Genomic DNA, 8,131 nt, shown 5'->3' with positions numbered 1-8,131 from the left:
ACACATTTTGACTCGGCATCATTTCACCAGGAATCCAAACTGAAACATTTATGGACATTTAAATATTCTTACAAGAACGCATTCAACAAAGTACATTCACGTTTATATACATGTAGGCTAGATCGCGCTAACGTTAGATTTCAACTAGATTTCTACATGTATCTATGGTAAATTTATCTTTTCGTTTGATATTTGTATTTGGTTGGAATCCTGAATGTAAACAACTATATATATATATATGTCCTACTGAAATATGTATAATTCTCGCGAAATACGTTAATTCTATTTTCGATTTTTCCCCCATTCGATTCACACATTTTATTGTCATAAATGCATTGATGGATTCAGCACAGGTAATATATAACACCTTAGTAAACTCTCCTCCGCAATATTATAGTATACAACATAGATGACGGCTATACATTGATTAAATGTTCAGATCGAAAAACTAAAGGAACGAAGACAGAAAGACGATATATAGAAAGGAGAGAATGGGGAAGTGCTGTTTATTATACATTTGACATTAAAAAGATTGCTTTCTTTGATTAAGGCGTGTACAGTATGAACATTACTTTGGCTTTCTACTTTCCACATCAGACAGGTTTGAAGAAATACGAGGACGTCGACTGAAATACCACAATATCGTAAAAATGACTATTAAACAAAATGTCTGTCTAGTTTACAGACTAACGTTCACTTCCACAGACACGTGATCATTTTTAATATCAACTCTGTATAGGCCATAATTAAGGGCAAATTTGTTGCAAATAAACTGGTTTAGGTTTGGGTTTATGGTTTAAACCTGGTTTTCAAAACGGTTTGTAAACTAAAACTGGTTTGCTCTTGAGAAACAAATGCGAAATTCTAGTTTTCAATATGGTGTCTTTGGGAGAAAAAGCTTCAGAGCAGTATTTGAAACGTTAATACCTCCTGAACGCACAAAAATTCCCCGAATCCCAAATTATGTTGAAGACATACTTCCACAATTCAATGCAATGGCAAACACAAGGGAACACTGTCATACCAATGGGAAAACAATTATTAATATTTATAATTTATATTTTATTTTTCCAGTCAAATGACACTACAAGCCATAGCTGGCAAGTTTGGAGCACGTAGCTCACTTCAAGAGCACATTCTGCATGTTGACAACATTCGCCATCTTGTTTTCAGAAACGAAACCTTCCAAACCACAACCGGTGGTGGTTTGAATGGTTTAATAAACTAGTTTAGGTTTATCAGAAACAAATGAATGAACCGGTTTCAGTTTAGATGTGGTTTGAAACTGGTTTACTCAACAAATGGAAAGTTTACAGAACCGGTTCGAAACTAAAACTGGTTTTAGGAGAACAAATTCGCCCTCAAACTACCGCATGACTGTCTCAGTCTTGTATCTAAAATATCGCTGAATTAAATCTTTTGAATGGATGACTGCTATCTGATACTGTTTGGCAAATCATTCCATAATTTTACGGAAGACAGAACTTGAAAATATGATTAAAGGAACAAAGTAGTTTTCGATGTTTCTTCAGGGGAAGAATATTACAAATGTATTTAAATCAGACGGGGTTAAATGATCATGAAGTTTACACATCAGAGTTAGATCTGCCAAATCAAGTTGACTTTCTTTTTATAGAGAGTTTTTACTCGAACCAGTATAATAATTCTTGCTGCTTAAAGCTTAACTTGTTGAAGTTTGTTAACATCTGTTAAAGAGCAACCATCCCATACTTCACGTGCTTACCGGTATACACACTAAATAAATCTGATATTTTAACATGACAACATGACATGTCTGATATTTTAACATGGTAACATGACATGTCTGATATTTGAACATGACATTATTGGTGTTTTGACTTGACAACACAACATGTCAATTTTTTTTTTTCAATGACAACATGCCATATATGATATTTTGTCATGGCAACAAGAAATGTGTGATATTTTGAACCAACAACATGACATTTTTGATATTTTGACATGACATGTGTGTAATGATAACATGACATGTCTGTAACGATGACATGCCATGTCTGATATTTTGACATGACAACATGATATGTCTGATATTTTGACATGACATTGTTGTGATTTGACCTGACAACAAGACATCAGATATCTTTTTTTTATTAACAAAAATTCTAACTCACGCAGTCACTGTTTTTTTCATACATGATTTTTGAATTTCTGAAATATGACCACTTTTGCATTTCTTCAATTGTCATGCAATGTACCTAAGCGCTTCTGACTTTCAACAAATCTCAAAATTCCATCACCAATGGAACGCTGTTAATGTTCAGATGTTGGCCGAAAATTGGTGTCAGTGTGATGAACGAGGAGAACTGTCAGATGAAGTTGGATAAAGACTGTTTAGGTATAATTTCCAGCTTCAGACAGAGAATCGATTAATTCTGAAATAAATCTTCATAACTCCGACGTGTGCCCGGACAAACTTATTCAATAATAAATTCTTCAATGTTGTTTTGTAGCTTGATTAGTTTATCATAGCATTCCGGAGTCTGTAGATACGTCACCGAATCCTGGTGTCTGTAGATACGTCACCGAATCTTTGTGTCTGTAGATACGTCACAGATCCTGTTGTCTGTAGATACGTCACCGAATCCTGGTGTCTGTAGATACGTCACAGAATCCTGATGTCTGTAGATACGTCATAGAATCCTGATGTCTGTAGATACGTCATAGCATCCCGGTGTCTGTAGATACGTCACAGAATCCTGGTGTCTGTAGATACGTCATAGAATCTTTGTGTCTGTAGATACGTCACAGAATCCTGGTGTCTGTAGATACGTTATAGAATCCTGGTGTCTGTAGATACGTCACCGAATCCTGCTGTCTGTAGATACGTCACCGAATTTTTGTGTCTGTAGATACGTCACAGAATCCTGCATGGTGCCTGTAGATACGTCACAGAATCCTGGTGTCTGTAGATACGTCAGCAAATCCTGTGTCTGTAGATACGTCACAGAATCCTGGTGTCTGTAGATACGTCAGCAAATCCTGTTGTCTGTAGATACGTCACAGAATCCTGATGTCTGTAGATACGTCACCGAATCCTGGTGCCTGTAGATACGTCACCGAATCCCGGTGTCTGTAGATACGTCACCGAATCCTGGTGTCTTCAGATACGTCATAGAATCCTGGTGTCTGTAGATACGTCACAAATCCTGTTGTCTGTAGATACGTCATAGAATCCTGGTGTCTGTAGATACGTCACCGAATCATGATGTCTGTAGATACGTCACAGAATCTTGGTGTCTGTAGATACGTCACAGAATCCTGGTGCCTGTAGATACGTCACCGAATCCTGATGTCTGTAGATACGTCACAGAATCCTGATGTCTGTAGATACGTCACCGAATCTTTGTGTCTGTAGATACGTCACCGAATCCTGGTGTCTGTAGATACGTCACCGAATCCTGATGTCTGTAGATACGTCACCGAATCCTGATGTCTGTAGATACGTCACAGAATCCTGTTGTCTATAGACACGTCATAGAATCTTGGTGCCTGTAGATGCATTACCGAATCCTGTTGTCTGTAGATACGTCACCGAATCTGTGTGTCTGTAGATACGTCACCGAATCTTTGTGTCTGTAGATACGTCACCGAATCCTGATGTCTGTAGATACGTCACCGAATCCTGGTGTCTGTAGATACGTCACAGAATCCTGTTGTCTGTAGATACGTCACTGAATTAGATACGTCACCGAATCTTTGTGTCTGTAGATACGTCACCGAATCTGTGTGTCTGTAGACACGTCACAGAATCCTGATGTCTGTAGATACGTCACAGAATTGTTGTGTCTGTAGATACGTCACCGAATCTTTGTGTCTGTAGATACGTCACCGAATCCTGGTGTCTGTAGATACGTCACCGAATCCTGATGTCTGTAGATACGTCACCGAATCCTGATGTCTGTAGATACGTCACAGAATCCTGGTGTCTGTAGATACGTCACCGAATCCTGATGTCTGTAGATACGTCACCGAATCCTGATGTCTGTAGATACGTCACAGAATCCTGTTGTCTATAGACACGTCATAGAATCTTGGTGCCTGTAGATGCATTACCGAATCCTGTTGTCTGTAGATACGTCACCGAATCTGTGTGTCTGTAGATACGTCACCGAATCTTTGTGTCTGTAGATACGTCACCGAATCCTGATGTCTGTAGATACGTCACCGAATCCTGGTGTCTGTAGATACGTCACAGAATCCTGTTGTCTGTAGATACGTCACTGAATTAGATACGTCACCGAATCTTTGTGTCTGTAGATACGTCACCGAATCTGTGTGTCTGTAGACACGTCACAGAATCCTGATGTCTGTAGATACGTCACAGAATCGTTGTGTCTGTAGATACGTCACCGAATCTTGTGTCTGTAGATACGTCACAGAATCCTGGTGTCTGTAGATACGTCACCGAATCCTGATGTCTGTAGATACGTCACCGAATCCTGATGTCTGTAGATACGTCACAGAATCCTGATGTCTGTAGATACGTCACCGAATCCTGGTGTCTGTAGATACGTCACCGAATCCTGGTGTCTGTAGATACGTCACAGAATCCTGGTGTCTGTAGATACGTCACCGAATCCTGTTGTCTGTAGATACGTCACCGAATCCTGGTGTCTGTAGATACGTCACAGAATCCTGGTGTCTGTAGATACGTCACAGAATCCTGGTGTCTGTAGATACGTCACCGAATTTTGTGTCTGTAGATACGTCATAGAATCTTGGTGCCTGTAGATACATTACCGAATCCTGTTGTCTGTAGATACGTCACCGAATCTGTGTGTCTGTAGATACGTCACCGAATCTTTGTGTCTGTAGATACGTCACCGAATCTTGGTGTCTGTAGATACGTCATAGAATCTTGGTGCCTGTAGATACATTACCGAATCCTGTTGTCTGTAGATACGTCACCGAATCTGTGTGTCTGTAGATACGTCACCGAATCTTGTGTCTGTAGATACGTCACCGAATCTTGGTGTCTGTAGATACGTCACAGAATCCTGGTGTCTGTAGATACGATACAGAATCCCGGTGTCTGTAGATACGTCACAGAATCCTGGTGTCTGTAGATACGTCACAGATCCTGTTGTCTGTAGATACGTCACAGAATCCCGGTGTTTTTAGATACGTCACCGAATCTTGGTGTCTGTAGATACGTCACAGAATCCTGGTGTCTGTAGATACGTCACCGAATCCTGGTGTCTGTAGATACGTCACAGAATCCTGTTGTCTGTAGATACGTCACTGAATTAAATACGTCACCGAATCTTTGTGTCTGTAGATACGTCACCGAATCTGTGTGTCTGTAGACACGTCACCGAATCCTGGTGTCTGTAGATACGTCACAGAATCTTTGTGTCTGTAGATACGTCATAGAATCTTTGTGTCTGTAGATACGTCACAGAATCCTGGTGTCTGTAGATACGTTATAGAATCCTGGTGTCTGTAGATACGTCACCGAATCCTGTTGTCTGTAGATACGTCACCGAATTTTTGTGTCTGTAGATACGTCACAGAATCCTGGTGTCTGTAGATACGTCACCGAATCCTGATGTCTGTAGATACGTCACCGAATCCTGATGTCTGTAGATACGTCACAGAATCCTGTTGTCTATAGACACGTCATAGAATCTTGGTGCCTGTAGATGCATTACCGAATCCTGTTGTCTGTAGATACGTCACCGAATCTGTGTGTCTGTAGATACGTCACCGAATCTTTGTGTCTGTAGATACGTCACCGAATCCTGATGTCTGTAGATACGTCACCGAATCCTGGTGTCTGTAGATACGTCACAGAATCCTGTTGTCTGTAGATACGTCACTGGAATTAGATACGTCACCGAATCTGTTGTGTCTGTAGATACGTCACCGAATCTGGTGTCTGTAGATACGTCACGAATCTTGGGTCTGTAGATACGTCACCGAATCCTGGTGTCTGTAGATACGTCACAGAATCCTGGTGTCTGTAGATACGTCACAGAATCCTGGTGTCTGTAGATACGTCACAGAATCCTAGTGTCTGTAGATACGTCACCGAATCCTGGTGTCTGTAGATACGTCACCGAATCTGTGTGTCTGTAGACACGTCACAGAATCCTGGTGTCTGTAGACACGTCACAGAATCCTGGTGTCTGTAGACACGTCACAGAATCCTGGTGTCTGTAGATACGTCACAGAATCCTGGTGTCTGTAGATACGTCACAGAATCCTGGTGTCTGTAGATACGTCATCGAATCCTGGTGTCTGTAGATACGTCACAAATCCTGTTGTCTGTAGATACGTCACAGAATCCTGGTGTCTGTAGATACGTCACCGAATCTTTGTGTCTGTAGATACGTCACCGAATCCTGTTGTCTGTAGATACGTCACCGAATCCTCATGTCTGTAGATACGTCACCGAATCCTGTTGTCTGTAGATACGTCACTGAATCCTGTTTTCTGTAGATACGTCACAGAATCTTTGTGTCTGTAGATACGTCACCGAATCTTTGTGTCTGTAGATACGTCACCGAATCCTGGTGTCTGTAGATACGTCATAGAATCCTGGTGACTGTAGATACGTCATAGAATCCTGGTGACTGTAGATAGGTCACAGAATCCTGGTGTCTGTAGATACGTCACCGAATCCTGGTATCTGTAGATACATCACCGAATCCTGGTGTTTGTAGATACATCACCGCATCCTGGTGTCTGTAGATACGTCACCGAATCCTGGTGTCTGTAGATACGTCACCGAATCTGTGGGTCTGTAGATACGTCACAGAATCCTGGTGTCTGTAGAAACGTCACCGAATCTTTGTGTCTGTAGATACGTCACAGAGTCCTGGTGTCTGTAGATACGTCACCGAATCCTGGTGTCTGTAGATACGTCACAGAATCCTGGTGTCTGTAGATACGTCACCGAATGTTTGTGTCTGTAGATACGTCACAGAATCCTGGTGTCTGTAGATACGTCACCGAATCCTGGTGTCTGTAGATACGTCACCGAATCCTAATGTCTGTAGATACGTCACCGAATCCTGGTGTCTGTAAATAATACGTCATATAATCCTGGTGTCTATAAATACGTCACAAAATCCTAGCTGGTTTTTATAATGAATGTGTCCATCCCCTGGTGTTCTTTGATATCTTTTATTTGTACAGTCACCTGAGCTTGACTATTTTAGTATACTTTTGGCTTGTCTATCGGGGAATGGCTATCTTTTCTATAAAGGCCTGGCTTTAATATCTACATGATGAAAAGTAAGATAATATTTAATTTGTGTACGGGTGTTATGATTGGGGGAGCGATAACACAGGGCTCTCTCATGATGGCTTCGCTCCTCCATAAATAATCCCCAGTACAGTGATAGAGAGATCCTCTTTTGGAAAATATACAACCCACCATGGCGATTTATCGACCTGAAAAAACAATGAGAGTAATTTGTTCTGTACGTTATCATGACTGAAACCTCACCGGAGAGTTGATGTTACACAGATCGCCATTAGATGTAACGCTACGTGTATATATGTTTGTGCGGCTCACCGACCCAGTTCAGACAGACAGTATTTAAGTATTAGAGTTTCCAATTGAACAAATAAAATGTTTTTACGTGCTTTGGTTAAAAGATGCCTTAAAATATAGATATTTGTTCATTGACTTTTACACGTATAGAAGTCATTAAGGCACAGGCATACTGTACAGAAAGTACACATAGATATATATGTACAGTGTATGTACGTTCTTGATACAATCTTGACAGGACGACCTATATGAAGTTTACTCAGGTATATGTACATGCATGTATATCACATGCATGTATCTGTCTTGTGTTTGAATAAAGTGAAACTATAGACTCTTTTGTTTTCAATAAACTGTATGTATTATAGTCAGGTGATCGAAGAAACAAAGTAGGCCTTTCATGTACATATGTATATACACTTATAATTTATATTATATCAGTTTTAGGTACAAAGTCCGATTTCTTAATCATAACGTACGTCCCATTTAGTCAGGGTAGCGCTCACCATGGTTACTGACATACCGGAACAAAGCGGTTCAGTGACTTTTAAATATTTAAATAACGCATAGGGCTCTGTTTCTGTGTAATAC

The sequence above is a fragment of the Pecten maximus genome, chromosome 8 (genome assembly GCF_902652985.1).
Source record: "Pecten maximus chromosome 8, xPecMax1.1, whole genome shotgun sequence".
Classification (NCBI taxonomy): domain Eukaryota; kingdom Metazoa; phylum Mollusca; class Bivalvia; order Pectinida; family Pectinidae; genus Pecten; species Pecten maximus.
Note: the sequence above shows the minus strand (reverse complement) of the source record.